The sequence below is a fragment of the Silene latifolia genome, unplaced genomic scaffold, assembly GCF_048544455.1.
Source record: "Silene latifolia isolate original U9 population unplaced genomic scaffold, ASM4854445v1 chrun_scaffold_16, whole genome shotgun sequence".
NCBI lineage: Eukaryota > Viridiplantae > Streptophyta > Magnoliopsida > Caryophyllales > Caryophyllaceae > Silene > Silene latifolia.
The window spans coordinates 2,203,289-2,224,812 of NW_027413123.1; the positions used below are offsets into that span (position 1 = coordinate 2,203,289).

The 21,524-nt window shown below is 39.3% G+C and overlaps 1 non-coding gene across 1 annotated transcript; it reads left to right on the forward strand.

Moving 5' to 3' along the window:
• Positions 1 to 21,206: 21,206 nt before the first annotated feature.
• LOC141637392 (small nucleolar RNA R71) lies at positions 21,207 to 21,312 on the forward strand. Its single transcript, XR_012541776.1, has one exon. It is a non-coding gene; the product is annotated as a small nucleolar RNA R71 (small nucleolar RNA).
• The last annotated feature ends 212 nt before the right edge of the window (positions 21,313 to 21,524 follow it).

Genomic DNA, 21,524 nt, shown 5'->3' on the forward strand with positions numbered 1-21,524 from the left:
GAAGAGCATGTTCTTCTTATCAATTCTTAGAGTAGTTAATATCAATCAAATCTTTCTTTAGTTTTGTAATCAACAATTAATCAAGTTTTAATACAAGTTTTATTTCCTTAATCTCTCTTTTGTTCATCCTTTATTTTGGGTAATTGAAGATTATTTGGGTTATTATTGGGAGATTGACAACCTCTCAATCAAGCATCAAGTACTTCTTGTATTCTTGCTTTATTATTGGAATCATTAGTAGGTATAATTCTCTTAATCCCTTTTTAATTATTGCTAATTACTTTCATTTGTTCATCATGTTTCACTTTGTTGGTATGATTGACAACCTTGCTAGCATGTTCAACATGATAATGAGTGAGTAGTTCCATAGCTAGAGTTAATGGGTAATTAGGGGAAACCAACATGGGAAATGATTCATGCTTAAATTAATATGCTTTCATGGTTTATTTGCTTGCTTGTTTTGATCTCAACTCATGCACATGTTATGTTTGATAAAATGTGAGCCTATGAATCCTTGCATTTTTTACCCATCACCTATCTTTTCAATGAGACTTGTAAGACATAAACCAACTCGAGTCTCATTAGACCATGCATGTTGTTGAGTAAGGAAGATTAAGTCGACTTGTAGGTGTTGTACAATCTAATCGATTCGGCTCCGGGACCCAAACTTTCCTAGGATTGTAAGATATAACCCAACTCAATCCATCACAACAATAATTGCTTGCTTATAATTTGAGAACATGTTTGTATGATCAATTCCCATGAATCCCCTATGACCCCATGACACCCTAGTGCTTTTTATCAATTGTTTACAACCCTTTCAATTCATCTTGCTTATTTACTTTCATTGTTATTTAGTTTAGTGACCTTCTACATCAACCCAAATTGTGACACCCCTAAGACATCACTAGTTTCAATAGAAATCTCATCTCAATTCCCGTCCCTTGGGATCCGACCTTTACTTGCCTCTTTACTAATTGTAGAGTTGTTTGTGAAGTTATAAATTGTGTTTTGGTCTAGGTGCTTCCAACGACAATTGTTCCGAAAAATAGAATATAACATCCGAAAATAGTCCCGACCAACCTTCCTCCTTGATCTTACCCAGCCTGGCTAAAAGGTCAGCCATACCAAACCTGGCAAGGCGAGTTGATGACCTGGTGGCTACAACATGAAATACTATATTAGCAATATAAACCAAATATTATCAGGAAGCCAAAGTAAAAAGAAAAGAAAAACTAAGATAGACTTACTGCCTGAGGTAGTGGCACTAACAGCCCCAGAAGGTTTAGCCGCCCTGGCGGAACCGTCAGCCTTTAAGCAGCGAGGAAGTTGAGCAACCCCACAACAAAGAGGCCAAGACCTCTCCAAAGGAGGAATAGCAAGGAAAGCATAAATATTGGGAGTGGGATACTCAGTTTCAGTAACCCAATCATCAACTGCACACGGCAAAGAGAAAAATTAAAAGACTCACCAGCAACGCAAGCATCATGATTTAAATATGCCAGATCAGGACCCACAGAATTGGTCCTGACAAACATGTACCCAGCAGCCCAGCCTTTATCATGGCCGCTGTCCAGGTTGCTCAAAAGAGGCGTAGTAGAAGCCCTGACCTTAAAACTTATACGGCCAGGACTATTTGTTTTAACGGCATAACAAGCCTTCAAATCGTCAAGAGAAAAAGAAATATTGTGTTTTTTACTGAGATTCTCAATAGAACACACAACCTTCCACACCATAGGCATCAACTGATAAGATGGAACACCGATCTCCTTAATAACCTCAACCATAAGAGGAGAAAAAGGAAGCTTACAACCTGCCCTAAAAGCCCAGTCATGAATACAGAACCAGCCAGGACAAGCCCAGTCGGCCCTGATAGGAGAATTCTTAGGGATCCAGACTTCAGCATCAGCAGGGATGATCCCCTTATCCTTCAAAATCTTCTCAAACTCAGGCTTAAAACGGTTTGCAAGAGACTGGTCCTCATTTAAAGCATTCGTAGGCTTGAATTAAAAATCACCATGGAATATTGAGATCATCTCCAATGGAGAATCACTCGGTTTACTGATCGTGGAAGATGGAGGAGTAGAAGAAGTAGGCAGATTTTCAGAAGAAGTTTCCTCAGGATTCCGAGGAGGAGGGGTTGCAGGAACCGCTGCCCTGGTAGACTTCTTTTTTGCATCCATTATTTGAAAGATTATGAAGAATTGATTGAAGATCAAAGAAGTTGGGAATTAAGAGAACTGAAGAGAAAGATTATTAAGAAGAGAAATAAGAAGAATTGCTTTGGTGAGTTCAACTTAATGAAGCACGCAGGTATTAATAGTGGAGAAGATTAGGGTTTCAACCGCAAAGGAAGTGGATAATCATTAAGGAAGTTGTAGTAAATCTTACACACGTCAAAAACTGAAGTAAAGTAGCCGTTACAGGAAACTGACTGAGCATAACTTAACCGTTGGGTAATCTTCCTAAAAATAAAGTTATCTCCTCATTTTTTCATTTTGGCACGCTGCAAATAAGGAGATACGGGGCAATTGTTAGGCCTGGAAATCCGCAGACCTTCCTGATCAGTATCTCATCTAAACCTAACTGCCAGGCCGTCAGGGTTTCAGGCTATCAAGACACACGAAGATTGGCGCCAGGCCATGGAGAGGACAACGGTCAAAATATCAGGACGATATTGGACCATAAACGCGTATTATAAAGGATTATATACGCAGCATTGATTGAGAAGATCTCGCAGTAAATGCAGTAATTAAGGGAGCAATATTTAGCCATTATTACAGGCAATAATGGAGAATAATCCGCATTCAATAGCATATCAGGCAGTCGTTCAAGATTAGAGCTTATATAAGGAACACTTTGAAGACATTTGAAGGGGACAATCGCACACACACAAGAAGAAGCATACACTTACATACGCAATACATAGAGAAATATAAGCATTGTTATTGTCATACAATTATTCTCCCAAATTACATAGTGAAATCCTCTCCTGGCTTGGTGCCCGTGGTTTTTTCCCATTCAAGGGTTTTCCACGTACAAAACTTTTTGTTTCATTGTCGTTATTGTTATTTACAGCTTTATATTTGACCCTGGCGACCTGACTAATAGACCATCTAGAGCTAGTTAACCTTACACAACTATACCCTGACCTGATTTCGCTTTGCGCAAAATCCACACAAAACAGAAGGATATTTGTTTTGATTTTTTATGAAGAGATCGAATCAATGGGATATTTGCTATCGCTCGACCTATAACGATAACAATGGGGGAATTACTCAAAAACTCGTCAAGTAATTCAACTCAAACTTTGGAGCACATCCTTAGTTCAAGGCAAGACTCGAAATCATCGATCTTTGAAAAGATTGAAACAACAAGTTTCTCTCTCTAAAGGGGTTTTTCTTAAACTTTTGATGGTTACAAATGAGGGAGGCTTGGTCCTTAAATAGGACAAAATGCTTTGGCCTCCAAGAATGCATTTAATGCTATTTTGTGAGTTCTAGGATGATTGAAGCATAGAACTCACAAAATAGACCAATTTTTCAACTCTTATTTAAACTTGTTTGAAAATGCTAAAAACTAAATTGGAATTCTTCCCCCTTGCTTGGGGCCGCCACCTTCCTTGTTCCCACATAGGTTTAAAGTTCCCACGGGTCTCAAGTCTCAATTGCACAAATTTCCTTTCCTTTAATTGAGCCCGCCCATATTTTGTGTGTGAATAATGCATTACTTGGGCTTGGTTTTGCTTGGTCCTCTAAATTGAGCACAACCTCTTCCATGGGGTCCATATTCGCATCAGAATTTGTATGGTAACAGGGATAGTATGGTGAATCTCGCTCTCTTCCTCGCAAGGTACAAACTCGAAACACTCCCAATCAACCTCGCAAGGAAGATTAAAAGACTAAACTTGCAAGCCTAATCAAACAAAGTTCACAATGGAAACTTCTATTAAAATTCTCGATATCACATCCTAAGCTAGATCATACACGCCCCCTATTTATACTCCTACTTTGCTTGACTAATAAACTATCTTTCCTAATCCTACTTGATGTCACAAATCTGACTCGAGATCTAATTCCTTAGCTTGCATATCAAGCTCTCTACTCTTTTCCTAAACTAACTAGGAAAGTTCTTAAAATACTAACAATTAAAATACAACCAGATTTGAAATAAGCTAATTAAACTAGAACTAGGATATAACAAGTTTTCCTAACTTGACTAGAATTCTAACCTTTCCTAATCTTATTCGAAAGTAAATAAAATAAATTAAAACTAACTCCACATGGTTTAGGAAACCGTGTCTCCACAGCTTCGACTCGGAATCCGTGTTACTTGCTTGCCAAGTAATCCAGTTCCATTGCTTGCTCACCAAGTAACCCGTGTATCTTGCTCTTTCCGAGTATGCTCATGCATCATACTCCCCTTCTTCAAAAAAGAATCGACCCGGTCCTTGGACCATCGACCTCCCGGGTCAAATATGAATCTTACAAATCTGAACGAAAGATTGTTGATATGGAATAGTGATTCACTCGAACCGTCTTTTAGCTCATCATCCTCGATGAAAACTTCAAGCTCATTCATCTTGTTCAATTTCACACTCCTCTCGTGCCCTACCAATTTGTGCTTTCCATCCCTACTCCCTCCGTGCACAAGTCTTGATAGCTTACTACGTATCTCATTAGTGAACAAATAATACAAAAAAGATGAACCCATCATAGTCGCAATATCCTTTTCTGTTTGAAAATCAACCAAGTAACAATTGGATTGATCTTGAAATTTAATAGGATAATTTGTATTCTTGCTAAATTCAGATTTTAACTCGAACTCTTGTTCATTGATGAACAAATAAATCGAACACGAGGATTCTGACATAGGTGCTGCACATTCGACCAAACAAGAATTTGATTGATCTTGAAACTTAACAGAACAGACCGTGTTCTTGTAGACCTCAGGAATTAAATTGAAGTCATAGCTATAATTGATTGGACAACTTGGTTCCTTGACAATTGTAACAACCGCTTCCTCATCTCTATAATCATCAAAGATAGGTGGTAAATCAAGATTGAAGAAAGGTGATGAAAGAATCACCTTCATTTAATAGCTCGATAATATAAGTGAAAATCTCGTCTCCATATGCTTCATCATTCGGAATCTGATAGACTTTTGGACTGCTCGTTAGGTCAACGTCAGACGTCTCTACAATCTGACAGTCGTCTGGACTGTTCCGTAGCCTCTCCATCCTTTTCTGCTTCTTCTTCGTGAGCAACTTTAGAAGATTCAATGTTTTTCACTTCTTCTTTCGCTTCACAAGATTGATTAAGTTCATGCTCCCACTTCTCGTATTTGGATGCAAGATGGTAAATTGTCCTTGTTACATCCTCTCATAACAATGCGTGTTGATAATCCTCCAACACCTTTAATGCTCATTTGAGTTTCTTCAAACCCATGATCTATAGAGAAATAAGGGGGTAGGCTTTTATTTTGAGTTAGACTCATCAAGCTTGATTCCAGGGTTGTTGATCCCAAGCATGTTGGGTTGCTAAGTCAGGATTCTATGCAAATAGAACCCTGAAAAGAAGCAAATTCTGCTCCCAACGGCCTGCTTCTTGAAGCCACTTCCAGAAGCCTGCTTCCTAGAGCCTCTTTCAGGTGCCTGCTCCTGACGCCTGCATTCAAGCCCTAGCGTGAAGTTTCTTGGTGGAGTTCTTGCAGGGTTAAAATCCTTCTGGATTCCTGGTTCCGTACCTTCTAGGCTGCTGATTTCAGGCTCCTAAATCATAATAATTCCTAGGACAATAATGTGTGATGCATAATAGAAGAGCTCAAGGACGGATGACATCATGTGGTCCTTCCTTTTGTCCCCTAAAGCTGCTGCCACAATTAAGGAGCATCAACAATCTTATGCAAGCTCCCAAGGACGTCCTTTTCAAGTCATGTGACTAGTTTTTTCAAGTCATGTGACTAGTTTTAGGATGTTAATTTTACAGCTTGTTATTTTGTCATGTTCTTCTTTTAATTGTAGCCATAGGATGTAATTTTAGATGAAAGGCCAAGAAGTAATGTGAGACTCTATATAAGGAACTCACACCCCCATGTAATATTCATATTTTGATGAATTAAAATTTTTTGTGTCAAACACAAAATTTAGGGTTTGCCTAAGGGCTGCTCTCGTCCAACCAATAGTGGCGATGCCTTTCTTAGTTGCTAGATTAAGGGAGGTTAACCTGTGTAAGGCTGTGGTTAAGCTCTCCTAATCGCTAGGGCTGGAGGTTAACCTGTGAATAGACTATGGATAATTGACCTACGTTTGTTATTAAGGGTAGTTTAGTTCTGTGCCAGCCTGTGAGCTAAGCTAAACCTGTTGTCAAGGTTAAGATCTAAGCCTATGCTAGGCTTTGGCTTAGTTCTTAATCATATCCAGCTTAAATTAGGGAGTTGAACTTGTAGTTTAGCTCTACTAATCAAGTAGGTTGTGGATGGTACCATGTGGAAACAGTTGGTACCTCGTTCACAATCATATCTTTCAGGTTTTCTTAGGTTAGTTTTCGCGAATATATGCTCTTAATTTCGTTGTTTTTAATGGATTTGAAAAAGGGAGAAGTTATTTTTAAGGCTGCCATTTTGTTGCACATCCCATGCTCCTTGCATTCATGAGGACCCCGGGTGTTTACACTCCATGATCTCATTCCTCCCAAGACAGATCTATTGAGAAATAAATCTAAACTTGGCCCTGATACCAATTTGATGTAAAATTATGTAAACAAACAAGATTGAATAGTAGGACTGTAATACCCCCATTTATCTAAGAGCCTTTACTAGACCTTCCTGGATAAGTGAGACTATTACCATCTCGGAATGTCTGAGGTAGTGAATAAAAGAATTTAGCAAACCAAGGCAATTTAAATAAATTAAACTCAAATGTCTTATACATATTTTTTTCTTCTCAAAATAAATACAATACAATCTTGCAGCGGAATTAAAATACTAATTCTGTAAATATAAAACCAAGTTAGCTAATAGTCTAGGTCGGTCTCGCCAAACTCCTCACGCCTCCCAAAGCTCATAGCTAGCTAGTCTCAAGTACCTGTCAAGTCTGCTCCCCAGTTACGGTTCATCACAGGTCCTCACGAATACACCGTCAACCACGAGGTTGAGTAGGGACTAAACAAATAACAGTATTAACGACATAAATAAAGACAGTAGTGTTAAAGGCAACAGTAATAAAACCAGCTCATCAGTTATTAAAATCACATGTTACGGTTGCACCCATAACATTTGTCCATCCACAACATACCCAATCCACTCATCCAAACTCCGTCTTAATGCTTCCTCAGCTCCGAATGTGCACATCTCCCTAGTAGTGAGCCTACTAGAGAAGAGACTCTAAGGGGCGGCCAGTGATCAACTGACGCCACAAAGACTAGCGGTTGCTCAGACCGGTCCCTTCAAATAATAACCAAGGACAATCGGTATATCGGTCCCTTCAAATAATAACTCACAAGGACTAGCGGTATATCGGTCCCTTCAGTCCACTAACAAACAAGGACAAGCAGTTTGGTCCCTTAAAATAAAATCACCATCACCGACTCAACAACATCCAAATTCTCATCACACTCATAATAACTCCAACATCATAATCTCAACTCCATATAATTGCAATCATAATATTCCAAGAACAATATATTCACAAACAATTACAATTGCACAATTAAATAGTTGAGTAGGATAATCCCTACCTTTTAGCAAATCCGTGCACACAAGCCAATTAGTAAGAATCTTCTACAAAGTCGAATCCTACATTTATAACATATATGAATTAATAACTTAATTAACTAATAATTATTTAATTATTAATTTCATTGGCTAGTCAACATTATTATACTAAAATTAGAATCCACTACTAATGACTACCCATTAAAATAATGAAAACCCACTACGTACGATTACCATCACTATATGATGACATGAATCAACTTACGTATCACGCATTGCGCATCAACTCCGAACCCGACTCACGCTAACACCAATACCTACAACCACCTCGCCTACAACACACACACATATCCGCTCACAGTGCCATAAGCTAAGATCCACTCGTACTAACACCACAATCAACGGGTTCATGAATCATCTCCCTAAACTTTAGCTTACACCCCACACCCCACGCCTAACTAACAACCACCACAAAAAACCCGTCACGCCCATTCTGCCGTTCCGAGTATAAACGCTACAGGCTTTGCCTTCCCTCTTGTGTGCTAACCAACCCGACTAGTCCCTCGAACCCACACAACCAGCATGGCAGCAACCCCTCCCCTATGCGGACCCAAAACAGATCATTGAACACGGCGTTTCCGAAACGCAAACGAATCAGACCGAGACCACTACTAACAGTTTGCCCATGAAAATGGTAATCCATTATACAAAACCCGCATCATAACTCAGCGTATGCAATACACACGGCCTTCACCGAAAACCACACAAAACAGAGCAACCCACTGCTCCCATGTACTCAACCCAAACTGACCATGTAACAACCAAAAAGACTACCCATACTATGACATGACCTAAAACTCGGAACCTGACTTGTCCTATAACGCACGTAACACGACAGCAAAATTCTCGCCGTAAAGATGCGGTAAAATTTAAGTAAACTTGTACCGCTCCTACACTATAAGCAACTCAAAGGTCCCATAAATTGATCGTTAATCGACCCGACACAACTCCTAGGACACTCATGTACTACCCATCGAATTAGACACATGAATGCTTTTTTACTTAGATTGACATACTACCCTTTGTTGTATAAATGAAAACGGATTATTACCTTGAGGTCCTATTGGTACGTTGACGAGAACATGATGGCGTCAAGCGACAGTAATCTGGCGTCCCTGTGGTGAAGATGGAGAGAGACGAGATGTTGAGGCAGTGTTGAGTTACCAAGGTTTAGGGTTGAGTCTTTGTTTATGAGAGGGAGGTGTCGAGAGAATAGTATTATGTAGATGTGGGTTTCTTTTTATTAAATCAATGCTACCTCTATTGCTATTTATTTATATTTGTTTATTATTATTATGATTATTATTATTATATTAGCGTTATTATATTATTATTAGTTATTCAATACATAATTAATATATATATAATGTATACTAATGTTACCAATTTAATATACATGGGTATCTTCCTGTCTTATAATACATCATTTTATATTCTATTACCAAGTAATAATTTTAATAAGGTTTATAAATAATTTCTCAAATAACCAAAATACGGGGTATTAGAGTCTTCCCTCCTTAAAATTAACTTCGTCCTCGAAGTTCGAGCATACTATCAACTATTCAAAACCGACATCATGCAAGTCATCAAAATTCTATCGTTACTAACCCATACTATAACATTACTTACGCATATCACCGAACTATATATATTATTAACTTCAATAGTATTACATTCTACCTCCCTTAAAACAAACTTCGTCCCGAATTTTCCCATCCATCTCGACACCAATATAATCCCAACTACTAACAGGTCCCAGGTTTGTGGTTCTTATTGCTACCATCCAAAATACTCACAGGCTGCATGCTCTTATCTAATACTCTCTCCCCACACACTCAAATACCAACTTCACAAATACTTTATACCATATTCACATGTCCATCCAAATGCTACAACAGAATTCACCACGCTTTAACATTATCCACTTAAGACAACCAAATAACAAATACCAACCATCCAAAATTCTAGACTCCGGCATAAAACAAACTAAGCTTATTAGGTATAATTCCCTTCCACTCATTTATAGCATATTCCCTCTCACCACATTTAACTCTCTTAAACCCTTTTCCTTACATTCACTGTATCCACCTCACTAACTGACCATATATCAAGCTAATAAATAACTAAAACGAAAACTCCATGGCAATAACACTCATTATATCTCATGACTTACCTTTTATCGCACTAATCCTCAATATCACTTCACAACTCATTAATTCAATCCTTAAGGTACAAGATTACTCGCTAAAATAAAGGAAATACTCGTCCTCTACAAGTGTTAATTATTTTACCACAAATCTCGGCGATACACGACCTAAACACAAACTCACGGCCTAACCGTGATTTCTATTTCCACTAATCATAAAAATTATCACATTATAGAAAAATAACTACAACTACACATGATTTCAGGGTATCACAGTCCGCATATCACTAGACATGAATTATTATCTACTTTCACACATTATAAGCATCCAACATCCATGGCATCCAATAAATTATACTAACATGTTTCTATAAATATATAACTTCAATTGAAACCAAAACATCCTGAAGATGATTCATACACTAATCAGACTATGAAAAATTCACAACACAACCATATATCACACGGCCCTAAGGCACCTTTTCAAGGTCACACATTATACTTACCTCAACCCCGCATCCTGCAATAAGTTAGAAAAAAATTTCTAACTTAAAACATCCATAGACCCATATTTAATCAACATTCTTTTAATTTACCCATCTCTCGTTATCCTTCTCCAAGGTGTCCGGTTCAAAACTGAGAGGGCCATGGTACAAATTAAGGGATCCTTCTTAACCGCACCAAGAGGGGCTCCTAACAGTTTCTACCCAGGGTTCAATTTATTAGACACATCCTAAGTTCATTATTATTCATTGGTTTAGGCATGAGGATCGTTTGCTCTGATACCACTTTGTAACACCTCCATTTATCTAAGAGCCTTTACTAAACCTTCCTGAATAAGTGAGACTGTTACCATCTCGGAATGTCCGAGGTAGTGAATAAAAGAGTTTAGCAAACTAAGGCAATTTAAATAAATTAAACTCAAATGTCTTATACATATTTTTTCTTCTCAACATAAATAAAATACAATTTTGCAGCGGAATTAAAATACTAATTCTGTAAATATAAAACCAAGTGAGCTAATAGTCTAGGTCGGTCTCGCCAAACTCCTCACGCCTCCCAAAGCTCCTAGCCAGCTAGTCTCAAGTACCTGTCAAGTCTGCTCCCCAGTTACGGTTCATCACAGGTCTTCACGAATACACTGTCAACCACGAGGTTGAGTAGGGACTAAACAAATAACAGTATTAACGACATAAATAAAGATAGTAGTGTTAAAGGCAACAGTAATAAAACCAGCTCATCAGTTATTAAAATCACATGTTACGGTTGCACCCATAACATTTGTCCATCCACAACATACCCAATCAACTCATCCAAACTCCATCTTAACGCTTCCTCAGCTCCGAATGTGCACATCTCCCTAGTAGTGAGCCTACTAGAGAAGAGACTCTAAGGGGCGGCCAGTGATCAACTGACGCCACAAAGACTAGCGGTTGCTCAGACCGGTCCCTTCAAATAATAACCAAGGACAATCGGTATATCGGTCCCTTCAAATAATAACTCACAAGGACTAGCGGTATATCGGTCCCTTCAGTCCACTAACAAACAAAGACTAGCAGTTTGGTCCCTTAAAATAAAATCACCATCACCGACTCAACAAGATCCAAATTCTCATCACACTCATAATAACTCTAACATCATAATCTCAACTCCATATAATTGCAATCATAATATTCCAAGAACAATATATTCACAAACAATTACAATTGCACAATTAAATAGTTGAGTAGGATAATCCCTACCTTTTAGCAAATCTGTGCACACAAGCCAATTAGTAATAATCTTCTACAAAGTCGGATCCTACATTTATAACATATATAAATTAATAACTTAATTAGCTAATAATTATTGTAATACCCGCCGTTTTAGGGACCCGTGCGTTGACCGACGTTGACCGACCTTAGTGACGTATCTTGACCTTTGGGGAAACCTTATGAGCTTTGTCTTGTGACTTGGTGAGTCTTGGGTGTGGTACTCGATCTAGTCGAGGCTACTCGATCGAGTAGCTTGGAGGCTCGATCGAGTAGGTGCCACTCGATCGAGTAAGTTAGTTACTCGATCGAGTACCGTCTTTACAGCGAGGATTTATATATCGTGTTTTGAGAAACCTCAAATCATTTTCGCTCTCGTCCCTAAACCTAGATGTCGTCTCTCCTTCTTCCCTTCACCATAGCCTCTTCCATGGGAGCCTTTAAGGATGCTTGTGCCGTAGGGATGGGTTGCTTGTGTCGGGTAGCGGTCTTGACACCGGAATGTTATGCGTAGGTATGTCATCATCATCATCATCATTATCGTTGTTGGTTTCAGTTAGGGTCGTAGAGGTTGTGATAGATGATTGTACTGTTTTTATAGGTGTGTTACGTGGTTGTTTGACATCTTGTGATCGGAAGTGTAGTCGTTGCGGTGCGCTAAATGTAGCTTCGCCTACTCAGTACTGTTGATTGTCTAGAGTGTCTTTGATGTGGTTTGATTGCTGTGGTGTCGGTGTGGTTGTTTGATTGTGATAGTTGGTTGTTGTTACGTTGTTTCGTTATCGTTGTTGTGGTACAGCTGATTGTGTTTGTTTGTCTCTGGTTCTCGAGGTGCGTCCTCGGCTGAGTGGAGTCACTTGCGGGAGTGTCTTCACGCCCTAGTTTCGCCCTCCGTGGAACTCGCCACGGGAGGGGATGTGCACATTAATGGCAGGGCTGGTCCAGTGGACAGTCGGTGACGATGATTGATTGGTGGAGATGTGGCTGGTGTGTGTGATGTTGTGTCTGCATTGTTATGTTAGTGGTTGGTATGTCTATTTAGTTACTGACCTTGTGTGGCTTTGTCTTCTTGTTTGTTTCTGTTGTGTCTGCCGTGATCCCTTTGGTCGTACTATATCTTTTCGGTAACTTGTCGTTAGGAGCACCTAGACCAAAACACAATTTATAGCTTCACCAACAACTCTACAATTAGTAAAGAGGCAAGTAAAGGTCGGATCCCAAGGGACGGGAATTGAGATGAGATTTCTATTGCAACTAGCGGTGTCCTAGGGGTGTCACAATTGGGGTTGATGTAGAAGATCACTAAACTAAATAGCAATAAAAGTAAACAAGCAAGATGAATTAAAAGGGTTGTAAACAATTGATAAAAAGCACTAGGGTATCATAGGGTCATAGGGGATTCATGGGAATTGATCATACAAACATGTTCTCAAATTATAAGCAAGCAATTATTGTTGTGATGGATTGAGTTGGGTTATATCTTATAATCCTAGGAAAGTTTGGGTCTCAGAGCCGAATCGATTAGATTGTACAACACCTACAAGTCGACTTAATCTTCCCTACTCAACAACATGCATGGTCTAATGAGACTCGAGTTGGTTTATGTCTTACAAGTCTCATTGAAAAGATAGGTAAAAGATGCAAGGATTCATAGGCTCGCATTTCATCTAACATAACATGTGCATGAGTTGAGATCATAACAAGCAAGCAAATAAACCATGAAAGCATATTAATTTAAGCATGAATCATTCCCCATGTTGGTTTCCCCTAATTACCCATTAACCCTAGCTAAGTGACTACTCACTCATTATCATGTTGAACATGCTAGCAAGGTTGTCAATCATACCAACAAAGTGAAACATGATGAATAAATGAAAGTAATTAACAATAATTAAAAAGGGATTAAGAGAATTATACCTACTAATGGTTCCAATAATAAAGCAAAGAATAAAAGAAGTACTTGATGCTTGATTGAGAGGTTGTCAATCTCCCAATAATAACCCAAATAATCTTCAATTACCCAAAACAAAGGATGAACAAAAGAGAGATTAAGGAAATAAAACTTGTATTAAAACTTGATTAATTGTTGATTACAATATTAAAGAGAGATTTGATTGATATTAACTACCCTAAAGATTGCTAAGAAGAACATGCTCTTCTAATTAGACTAATGGGGTATTTATAGTGGAGATTAGGTGTAGGAATTAGGGTTAACTAAGGGCTTAAATGACGATTAAGTCCCTACTTAAGGAAACGCCGGTATTTTTGGAAGGATGGGCATCTTTCTTGAAGCTTTGAAGAAACGAAATTGTCTGCCTGGGAATCCATGCGTCTTTAGCACGGGACGGCCGGATTCGTGGGTCTCTGCCCGGGCGTCTTGGGGAGAAGACGGGCGTCTTCAGGTGTTGCTGCCCGGGCGTTTTGGAGAGAAGACGCACGGATTGTGAAGGTGTAGGACGGGCGTCTTCAGGACAATCCGCACGGATTGCTGGACAGTCTCATTTCTTCTTCTTTTCTTCCCTTTTCTTCATAAAATCCTTGGGGATTTCCTCGGGGATACAAGGATCTTTTCTCATCATTGCCCATCTACTATAGTATGTACAAAGGCCTTCTAATCTTGTCTCTCCTTGATGCTTGGTCATTGAATTCAATCAATTTAGTCTTGTTTTGCCATGAAAATGCAAGGGTTGCACTCCTTTCCTACCAAGGACACAAAACCTCAAAGAATATGCAAAACAAAGAACTAAAGACAATAAATGACCCAAATATGCACTAAAAAGCATGGGAACAAGGCTAATTCGGGGACTAAATATGCTCTAATTATGGTCACATCAAATATCCCCAAACCGAACCTTTGCTCGTCCCGAGTAAAGAGGTGACAAAGACTAGGACCATTATTTAAACTAACCTAATAATATAGCCGATATGAGACAATTAGTGGGTCTCACCCCGCCCCTTCAACTCACAACAAGACAACCATGAGGTAGGATGCCTTCTTGCAAGGCAAGGTGGGTCTTGCCAAAATGGCGACACATCCAAACATTAAAGCACACAAAACAAGTAATGGATGCATCTACAAAAGAATAGCCAATTTCCTCATCTAAGTGGCAGAAATTATCTACAAGGGAAAGAATTCAAGGATACACACTCCTTCATAGATATGGTTTCTACAAACTACTAAGCCTAGAAGGATACCAATAAATCACCTTCAAGTTGTGTCAAGCTAGGGTACCTTTATCCTCAATCGTTAAATGCTTTTGTCAAGAGTATACTCCCTATGGTGTTAGAAACACTGGAGGATCGCGGAATTCCCCCTCTTGCCTAGACAAGAAGAAGGGTCGTCCCCTCTCAACCATGCACAAAAATGGATACGGTGGATAAAGGGATCAATAGATATTTGAGTTTCACTTTGGGAGTTTGCTTTCATTTTTGTTTGTCCCCCAATTTTTTTTTGGCATATAACATTTGAGAACACTTTCTTGCCATTTCTTTTTGATTTTCGGCAATTCAACACTTGACAACTTTCTTTTCATTTCTTTTGAACATTTTCAAAGTCACCCCATATGTTAGTGAGGGTGGCTTAAATTTGAAGTTTTAGGAATTCTATTTTTGCTCCTCTTTTCATTTGATGCATTTTTTTGCAAACTTTCTTTCACTTTTCATTTCATTGAACTCAAATCAATTTCTTTTTGTGCCCATTCCCTTTGATGACAAAAATATGGTAGAACATGGATGATGGATGGATGGATGCATGGTTTCAAGGGTCACCTTGGAATAAACGGTAGCCAAGGAGTTTATCACACCACAAGGTACTCTTGACTAGGCCTTAAACCATGGGTCAAAGGATACTAGCATGACACATCCTAGGGTGTTTTACAAGTATTCTAACAAGCAAAGTCTTAAGAAGAAAAAGCATCTACTAGGGCCTATATACACTTGTCAAGCTTCCTAAGTAGACGGTTTCGCAAAATTTTTCTAACATGCAACTACATGCCATGATGCAACTAGCATATATACATCCTAATGCAAATGATTCTACCAACTAATATGACATATAAACTAAATGCAAGTCCTAAGTTCACACTGTTATACCGCATCAATCAAAATAAAGCCACATAGTCATTAACATAAAGAGGAAAAAGGAGATTGGAAAGATCATACCATGCGGTCTTCAATATCCTCATGTCTCGGATGTGGCGTAGTCGATCAATGTGAATAAGGGTAAAACAAACACAATATATACAATAATATATACATGACTACACTATAAAGGAAATGAACATGTTTTTGCTTTTTGAATTTTTCAAATTTTTATGGTTTTTTTGAAATTTTCAATTTTTTTGTATTTTTGAATAAAATTTAAGTTAGAATTCCCCATCCCCACACTAATATGGGCATTGTCCTCAATGGCCAAAATGATGGGAAATCAAGCAAGCATGATGCATGAATTCTACACTAAAAGCAAGCTACACTAATCTACACTACATGATGCATGGGTTTTTTGTTTATGACGGAGAGGATAATTTAGATTACCTCCCGTTGTGTATGTATGTACTTCCCCAAACCGAGTTAGACATTATTTCTAATGTCCTAAGGTTGGGTGTAGTTCATGCACACACGATGCAATGCATGAAACTAAATTTGTCATTTTGGATTTTCAAAAGGTGGGAACAATAAAATAAGAACACCTCAATGGGGCCAAGGTGTTAGTCCTCTATGTTACTAGTACTACTCAAATCATGATCAAGATAAATAAATAAAACAAAGAGGTAGACAAACCTCAAGAGGGTAGGAGCCTCCAAAGCTTGCTAATCTTCCATCATATCATCACTATCATCATCTTCCTCAATAGAAGTGGACTCATCACCACTTCCCTCTTCACTTTCTTGTTCACTTTGTTCATCATCCCCTTCTTCTTCTTCACTAGCCTCTTCATCAATGCTATCAACAACCGCATCACCGACAACCTCATCGTCACCCGAAATCTCACCCCTAGATGCACTCGGAAAGAAGACTTCCCTATCCGCCCAACTAGGCAAAGGACATGAAGGATCAAGTAGTCCTTGCCTAGCTAAGTTAAGGAGGGGTGGATATTGGGCTAAGTAAGCATCTTCCCGATCCTTAAAAGCTTGCTTGTGCATCTCTTGCATAAGAAGAGTCATATAATCTTTGCTTGCTTCAACACCTTCGGGTTTGAATTCTTGGTACTTGAAAGGATAGGGTGGCGTGACAATGGAAGAGGAGGGCATTTTAATTTCATCCCTTTGTTGTCGGATAATGTATTCGGCCTCTTTTGAGAGGGGAAGGATATAGTTGGTCCGATGGACACTTAAACGACAAATCTTTGAAGGCAAAGTAAAAGATCTAACCTCACTAGTGAGCCATCCATACTTGGTGTCAAGAGGGTTATGAGAGACCCACTTGTATTTGTTTATCATAGATATCAATGAGATGACCACCCTTTTTAGCCACATACTTGCTATCCTTGTTGAAGTTCGGATCAAAGTATTTAGCCAAAAGAGTGACTAGACCTCCATTCGCAATAACGGTAGTGCCTTGCTTCCCACAATCAACATTTAGCCATCTATCCACCAAAAGCCTTAGAGAGTTGAAAGGCTTGGTGAATTCCCTTCCAATGTTTAAGGCCGACTCAAGAAGAACAAAATCGAGCTTGGTAAAGTGGTTGGTGTCTTTTCTTGGAATGATGGTATTCCCTATGACCTTGTGCCACACTCTAATGCCCGGATGGTGGACTAATAGAGCACGACTAGCATGATAGTTCTCAAATTTCCTTCCGGAAATTGCCTCCCAAAGAGGAGCGGGGTCATACTTGCCAACATTCTTGAAATAACTAGGTGAATCACTAAGACCCAAAGCTTTACTCATTTCCTCAAAGGAGATGCGCCTACTCACATTAGCTAGGCGGAACTCGATGCTTTCCATGGTCTCAACCTTTGTAACTTTCAAAGAACTCAAGAATTCTAAGGTAAGGGAGGGGTATGTCAATTCTGTTGTTGTAAACAATTTTCCCAACCTCATGGCTTCAAAGAAGGCTCTAGTTTGCTCAAGGACACCCAACTTATCTAAGGCATCTTCACAAATAAACTTGGTGGATAGAAAGGATTTTCTAGCATACTTGGTAAAAGTTTCCCTATGGGAGTTAGAGATGAAAATTACCTCCGGATAGTTCGAAAGTTGAGAAATTTTTGGATTAGTAGAAGTTGTTGCTTCCAAGGGAGGTTGTTGTTGTTGCACTTCCAAGTTTGAGCTAGCTACCACCATAGCCAATGAGGCTTTCTTTGCTTGAAGGCTCTTTTGCCTTGTTGAGAGTGCCTTTGCCTTTGGTGCCTTTGTTGCTCCTTTTGTCCTTGCCATTGATGCTTGAACCAAGAAAAGAGTGAAAATCTTCAATTTCAAGTGTACCCAAATCGATTTTAAGATGAAAGGCTTTGCCTTTATAAATTCAAAAATCGACTCAAAGGTTGAAGATTTTGGTGCTTGGTTTGATTTTTGTTGAAAGAGGAGTGATTAATTTTTGTTGAAAGGATGTTTTGATTTGATTTTGATGAATGTGGTTGAGATATCTTGTTTTTGTGATGGAGAGGACGAGGGTTTTGAGTTTTGGGGTTTATGGGTAGTGTTTTGATTGAAGGAATGAAGAAATGAATGTGGGAGGGGGTTTATAAAAGACCCGAAAATTTTGAAATGCAGGGGGAAGACGGGCGGCTTTCCTTCGGGACGCCCGGATTCTGTCTGTTTTGGGCTTCAGGATTCTCGCCTAAAGACGGGCATCTTTGAGCAAAGACGCTCGGATTGTTCAGCTGCGGGACGGGCGTGTTTCAGTGAAGACGGGCGGATTCCTTTCCAGGGAATTTTCTTGTTTTTCTCAACCAAAAAGACGGGCGTCTTCTCTAGCAGGACAGGCGTCTTTCTGAGGATGGGCGGATTCTTTTGCAGGACGCCCAGATTTGCTAACAGTCCCAAAATTTTAAAAATTCAGCTCAGAGGACGGGCGTTTTGTGACAAATACGCCCGGGTTGCCTGAAGACGGGCGGATTCTCTTGAAAACGCTCGGACTCTGCCCCTTTTACCCGGATTCAGTTCCATCCGTGTACTTGCATATCCCGTGTCATTTTTTCATTCTTCAAAATCTCGTGTTCTTCATTGTGGGGGCACTACTAAGGCATGGATAGCCTAGGCAATTGTCATCCCCACACTAAGCTAAAGCACTACACATCAATTGAAATCATTAGTCCCTCCCTCACTTCTCTCAAAAATGTTAATTATCTTGATCAAGGCATAAAAATCCAAAAATGATAAAAATGCAATATGAGAATTAAAATGCGAGTTAGGGAGTTAGAAATATTTACAAATGGTGGTTTAGGGAGGACTCCACCAAACTCTCATCCTTAGTGAGATGTCATGGGGGCATGTCCAAGGTGTTGTTGATGTTGCTCAAGACCTTGAAGAAGTAATCAAAAGCTTGTTCATTGTCATGATAGAGATCTTCAATATATCTTTTCCCTTGTTGTCGGTCTTGATCGATAGCATTACCAATATAGGGATACAAAATCCCTTCAAACTCATCGTCCCAAAGACCACAAACTTCATCTACTTGATCACTAAAGATCTCTTGAGTTGATAGAGACAACTCTCCCATTTTCTTGTCTTGGCCAATGAGGCCATCTTCTTCATTTCTTGACTTTGGTGAGCTTTTCAAGCTCTCTTTGTTACAATTCACTTGCTCTTTAAATGGAGCATCTTCAATTTTCTTCTTCCATTAGAGTTCCGACTTCTTCCTATCATCCTTCCGGCTATAATGATCAATCATAAAACATGGTTCATACAAACGGGGAGCTCTCATGGTCTTGTCAAGATTGAAAGTTATACTCTCATCTCCCACTTCTAGAGTGAGCTCTCCATGTTTCACATCAATCACCGCACCCGCGGTGTGTAAGAAAGGTCTTCCTAGAATGATTGGAATGTTGGAATCTTCTTCCATATCAACAATGACAAAGTCCACCGGGATGAAAAATTTCCCAATTCGTACGGGAACATCTTCCCATATCCCTAATGATGTCTTCGTCGATCTATCGGCCATTTGGAGTGTGATATTGGTGCATTTAAGCTCTCCCATCCCCAACCTTTTACTCACCGAGTACGGCATAACACTCACACTAGCCCCTAGATCACATAAGGCTTTGTTGATCGTGGTGTCGCCAATGGTACACGGTATTGAGGAGCTTCCCGGATCCTTGAGTTTTGGAGGTGAACTCCTTTGAAGTATTGCACTACTCACCTTAGTGAAGGCGATAGTCTCAAGCTTCCGGATCGACTTCTTCTTTGTGAGGATGTCTTTCATGTATTTCGCATAGGCCGGCACGTGATTGATTAATTCCGTGAAAGGAATTGAGACTTCCAAATTCTTCACAATTTCCATAAATTTTCCAAGTTGGTCATCAAATTTGGGCTTGGCTTGACGACTTGGAAAAGGAAGTCCAATCACAATAGGCTCCTTCTCCTTGACCTTGTCTTCATTTTTCTTTGAAATTTCTTCTTTTGATGATTCTCCATCCTTGGAGTTTTGCACAATTTATTCTTTGTCACTAGCTTCCATAACTTCATCCTCAACTTGCTTCTTCGGTGCTTCATACCTTGTACCACTTCTCAAGTGAATGGCACTAACCGTTTCATGTCTTGGGGGATTACTTTGAGGTGGTAATTGCCCCTTTTGTCTTTGTGAGCTTGAAGATGCTAGTTGAGTCAATTGGGTTTCCAACATTTTGGTGTGAGCTAGGATGTTGTTGATGGTGGTTTCCTTTGCTTGACTATCCTTTTGCATTTGAGTGAAAAACTCTTGTTGATTCTTTTGCATTTGAAGGACCGCTTTTTGAACATCAAAACCTTGGTTATTTTGTTGATTGTATGAAGATTGATTTTGGTAACCTGGGTTTTGGTTGTAAAAGGGTCTTTGATTTTGGTTTCTCATGGGAGGTGGGGTGTATGTTGTTTGAGGGTTTTGAACATTTTGGCTTTTGTATGAGAGATTTGGATGGAATTTGGTGTTTTCATTGTAATAGTTGGAATAAGGGGTACCACTCTTGTATGCTTGGAAAGCATTCACTTGTTCATTTGTTCCCCTACATTCACTTGGGTTATGTCCCAAAGTTCCACAATTCTCACATATCCCACTTGGGATTGATGAAGATGCCGTCATGGCATTAACATGATGCTTTGGTGATTTTGAGGCTTCTTCAAGTCTAGCCATAGCCTTTTCAAACTTCAAATTGATGGTATCAATGTGAGCACTAAGTTGAGCACCCAATTGAGTAACGGAGTCCACTTCATGCTTTCCTCTTCTAGTAGCCTTGCGAGGTCTACTATATTGTGAGTTATAGACCCCCATTTCCTCAATTTTGTTCCAAGTTTGATTGTCATCAACTTCGGTGAACATTCCATTTGATCCCATGATGAGGATGTTTCTTGAATCTTCATATAAACCGTTCCAAAATTGTTGTACCAAGAACCACTCGCTAAGTCCATGGTGAGGACATGAGCGACAAATTCCTTTGAACCGCTCCCAAGCTTCATACAAAGATTATTCATCCCTTTGCTAAAACCCGTAATTTGAGTTCTTAGCATGTTAGTCTTTTCCGGTGGATAGAACTTTTTGTAGAAAGCTAGAGCCAATTTCTTCCAAGAATCAATTCCGAGAGTGGCCTTATCAAGGCCCTTCAACCATTGTTTCGCGGTGCCAATTAGAGAAAAAGGAAATAAGACCCATCGAATTTGGTTTTGAGTTACACCGGTTTGAGAAATCGCATCACAATAGTCACAAAAGGTCTCCATATGAG